This window comes from Halichoerus grypus, chromosome 10 (assembly GCF_964656455.1).
Source record: "Halichoerus grypus chromosome 10, mHalGry1.hap1.1, whole genome shotgun sequence".
Taxonomy (NCBI): Eukaryota; Metazoa; Chordata; class Mammalia; order Carnivora; family Phocidae; genus Halichoerus; species Halichoerus grypus.
The window spans coordinates 3676850-3681528 of NC_135721.1; the positions used below are offsets into that span (position 1 = coordinate 3676850).

Below are 4679 nucleotides of genomic sequence, written 5' to 3' on the forward strand. Positions count from 1 at the left end.
ACGCAGCTGTAGCCGTTTTGGTATGTCCAAACTTCGTGTGCTCCGGAGAGAGCAAGACTTCATATTCCATGAAATACAAATAACATTCTGGAATTGAGTCTCACTGGCCCAGATCGGCTTGATTTGGGTCAATTGTTTCTGTCTGAACTCTACTTGGTTGGGAAACTGAAGTGAGTTACTTAGGCAGTGGAAACCAAATCCTCCATCTTTGTAACTTTACATTTCCATTGACTGGACATGGAGAGGGGACATTTCCTCCTGGCTTTGGGACATGGTTATTTGAAGGGGAATGGATTGATGCTGGGAAGCAAAAGTAACAGCGACCGATTACAGCCCCCCACCTTTTGCAACTGTTTCTTCCCATGTGCGCACATCTACAAAAATGTCCTCTCTCAGTTCTAGTCAAGATTAAGGGTCTCTGGCCGACATGCAGTTCTCTGGTCAGTCTTCCTCTGCTCCCTTGTGGTGTGGTGGTCTATAGCTAAATGACAAATTAAAAAGTTAAACACACAGTATATACAAAGACAGAGAACCAGACTCATTGGGGTGGGAGTGATGGGGACCACCTCTCTTTGGAGAATGGAAAACCACGCTCAGTGGTCAGCGTCCTGCAGCACATTTCACATCCTGCCAGGAGGAGTGATGAGGATTCCACGGCTGGTTGTACAGGTTCTTCATCATTAGTCTGGCTGCTCTGATTTTGTTCTCTGGGAAAACTGCCTCTGTCTGTCGTCCTCCAGGGTGACATTGGAGATGGCTTTGGTCGGGTGTCCCCTCTGGGACTGTTCATCTTTGACATCATATTTTAGTTTTACATAAGATCAGAGGTCTATGGATTGTCTTAGAGTTGAACAATCCCAGACCGTTTTTAGCTACCCTAGGAATTATTCCAGTTATACAATTCTTTAAAACACTTACAGATATTTTGTTCACTTATATTCACTAAACTCCATGGTTCATGCCAAGGTAGGGGTCATATGGAGATAGCAGATAAGTTGATGTTGAATATGCGAAGTAAGATTGGAACCCAGGAGAAGCTTAACCTCACAGACCACTGACAGCCACATTACGTTGTATTCTTTCTCCCTCAGAAAATAATTGTTTCCATTTTAAATAGCCATTTTCTGAGATGCCGCATCTCCTCAAAGCAGATCATTCCAAGATCAAGGTCAAGATGGAAGCTCTCAGCCTGAGGACCACAGTCGAGGGCAGAACATCTGGTCATAGCCAGTTTCTGAAAACCATATTCAACATCTGCCCACAGACACATGCATTGTGAACTTACTACATCCCAGAGACTCAGATTTCTCCTCACTGTTTAACGGATAGTTGCCGGCTCGAGGCTCCCTGCACCACTTTCAGTCAGTGCCTGGGAATCCCTTTGCTTGGAGTATTTTTCCCTTCCATTCCAGGATTTCTTGTAGGATTCTAGCTCCTCCACTTACTAACCGTGTGCCATGAGGCAAGTTATTTATCTTCTCTTACTCTTTGTTTTCAAACCTATAAAATAATATAATAATGCTCACTTTACAGGGTCCTCATAGTAACAAGTCGGGTATAGAAAGTATCAGTACAGAGCTTAGCCTAGAGTAGGTGTTCAGTATTATTACCCATGATCGCATTAATCATAAGAGTGGGGCTAACAGGAATAGAAAATCCAAAGAATTAGAAATGTTTATGGGAAATTTTCTTCAGGAGATAATCTGAATAAAAAAACAATCCATATGCAATTCAAAGCTTAAAAATGACTGGGGGAGGGGGCTACAGAAGCTCAGAATAATGTCAATGATGTCACGCAATAAAACAAAACCCAAAACAGAACATTGCTATATGGTATCAAACCACGTATAAAAATGTCAAGAGATTAGTAACTTGGCTGTATAAAGAATTTGGAAGTAAATACAAATGGAAATCCAAAACAACACTGTGCAGAGAACGACGAACCTATTCTTTCCTCCTCTCCAACCAGATGCTGCCACCACCTTGCCCCCTCCCCGACTAAGTCCCGAGGTCCCCTCGTTCAGAGGTGCCTCTGACATCACCGTCCCATGAGGGATTGCTCATCATTTGTTTACTTACTGTGTTACAGCCTGTCACACCACAGTATGATGTCACAACAGGTCAAACTGACACACTCTGGCCCTTTCTTTCAAAAGGCACAATGGTTGTGAAAAAATACATCTTTCTTCTGTTTGCTGCTTAAAAAGCTGCTCCGAAGGCTGCCATGCCCGCACATTGTAAGAGCTATCTGAACCCCACATAGCATCTTCCCAAGCAAAAGTGGTTCAAGGAGCTTGGTTTTTTGCTCACAGGCACCGTGTTCTTACTTGCCAGGCTGCCAGTGTGATTTCTAAATACTGGTTGCAACCATAATTTCCCAAGTTACCACTCTAACAGGTGGATTTTTTTTGTCTTGTTTTATGAAATGATGAGAAGTCTGAGCTAAGCAGTTGAATTGAGGCTGAAAGCCCCTGATGAGGGGTTCTGGTCTTAGCGCCAGGTAGAGCCCAAGGGTGGCCTGTTTCACAGAGATGCATCTCAGCTCTTTGTTACCTTCCCTGAAAGTCAGAGATAGTCAGGTGCGTTTGGTCAGCAACAGACAGCCTGAGTAATGAAATCTCTCCCTCCTTCTCTCCCTCTCTCTCCCACTTGTCTTTCTCATCCTTTCCCATTTTCCTTTTTTTTTTAAAAGATGTATTTATTTATGAGAGAGAGAGAGAATGGAGAAGGGGCAGAGGGAGAAGGAGACAATCTCAAGCAGACTCCTCGCTGATCACGGAGCTCCATCTCATGACCCTGAGATCATGACCTGAGCCAAAATCAAGAGTCAGATGCTTAACTGACTGAGCCACCCAGGTGCCCCATCCTCCTCTCTCATTTTCTTATAGTACCTTCAATAACTTCCTTCCCACTATCCTTCCTCCCACACCCCCACCACAGCCTCAAGATTTGCAGGTAATAGATGTGAAGTCTTACACATTCTCATTAAAATGTCACAATCTGGCATGTTATTGCACTGTGGCATGAAGCTCAACATCCACCATGACAAGTGGTATTCTCATGGGTTGCCCATGGGTTGCTGTTTCTGCTGTCCTTCCTTCTGTGGGTCAGGGTCTGTGAGTGAGGTGGACAGCTGAAAAGGCTCCCAGTACAAGTGCTGGATTGTGTTATCATCCTCAGTGGAAATGGGCTATTTAGAGTACTTTCTTGTGGACACACAGACACGCATTGGTTCCATCTTCCTTTGGGTTTTTCTAGCCCAAGATTCTAGAGTGTGCCTGAGCAATAGGGAAGAGGACACATAATTTTAAACAGTGTTTTTACGTTTGACAGTTTGAAAGATAGAGTTCCCCTTTTTAAAGGAGAAATTTGTTTGAGATGTATAGGGGTTTAAATTCTGGTTGATGGTTTTCTCCATTCCTTGCCATGACCATCAGGGTAAGAAGGAATCACAGCACAAAAGTGTGTGCTTACAGTGGAAAGGATTGCATGAGATGAATCTAATTGACCTGCAGCTGGATTGGCTGTGGGAAGATGGAACAAGCTGGAATCAGAAAAATTGCACAGCATTCTTGGCAAAGTACTTGGATTCTCTTAATCTGTGATCTGTAAAATGGAGACAATGTATCCAATTTTGCAGGATTGTAAAAGCCAGCAATCAAGTTATCTAGATTTCCTCGGAACGGGTGCCGTATCTACAACGTTTTTGTAGAACCAGTGACGGTAGGTGGCGCACAGATGAACTTTTTAGAAATTTCCAGCATCTGTTCAACTGTGCCTGCATTTCTTCCAGTTGCACTTAGGACAAATGATACTGGTTTCTTCATTAAAGATGTCCTTTTTAGCGCTCGCTTCCGCAGCGCATATACTAGAACTGGAATGATACAGAGGAAATTGGCCCCTGCACAAGGATGACACGCAAATACATGAAGCATTTCATATTAAAAAAAAGAAGAAGAAGAAGAAGAAAAGAGAAAGACTTCCCTTCTAATTCCTACATTTAAATGAAAAGGTGAGTCTATCACACCCTGATACGGGGGTATGAAGAGGAAGCTCACCTCCTCATTGAGGTCTTGTGGGAAATGCTGAAGTTTGGAAAACACTGTGTGGCATAGGGTGACCGGCTTTATTATCATTACGATAATTACAGTTGAAATACTGGGGAGCTGTCTTTAATGGTGAGGTACTTAAGGACCAATCCCATTGGCAAGGGCCGGGGGGGCAGGGGTTGGGGCGCCTCCGTGGTGCTCCTGCCCGGCCCCCCCGGCAGCCTAGGATCAGAGGCCACACTGGCGTCTCCTCAGAGCCACGGCAGCAGGTAGGAGCCTTCTGTGATCAAATCCTGGCTCAGACACAGTGTCCTTGAGGTCAGAGATGGTACAGAGCTTAGAAATGAATGGACCACACTCACAAAGCAGAATATCTTTCACAACAGGAGGCAGGCAAGACTTTAGGAAGGGGTGTACCACCATGGATAAGACTTTGAACTTTTGACAGACTGATTAAAAATCCTGGCTGTTGTTGTTTTCATTTTCCCTCTGGGGGGCAAGGCTTTTCATCTGGGAGACTCCATCAGGTGGAAGGTACCCATCACATGGGACACTAGAAGAATTAAATGAAAAGATGCATGGAAGGTGCTTAACAAGGTATCCGGTAGAGTTCATAAGTAACAGGTTCTT

General features: G+C 44.2%; 1 non-coding gene across 1 annotated transcript; it reads left to right on the forward strand.

Annotated features, from left to right (window-relative positions):
• The first annotated feature begins 3844 nt into the window (after positions 1-3844).
• Positions 3845-3946, forward strand: LOC118538245 (U6 spliceosomal RNA). Its single transcript, XR_004918524.1, has one exon. It is a non-coding gene; the product is annotated as a U6 spliceosomal RNA (small nuclear RNA).
• The last annotated feature ends 733 nt before the right edge of the window (positions 3947-4679 follow it).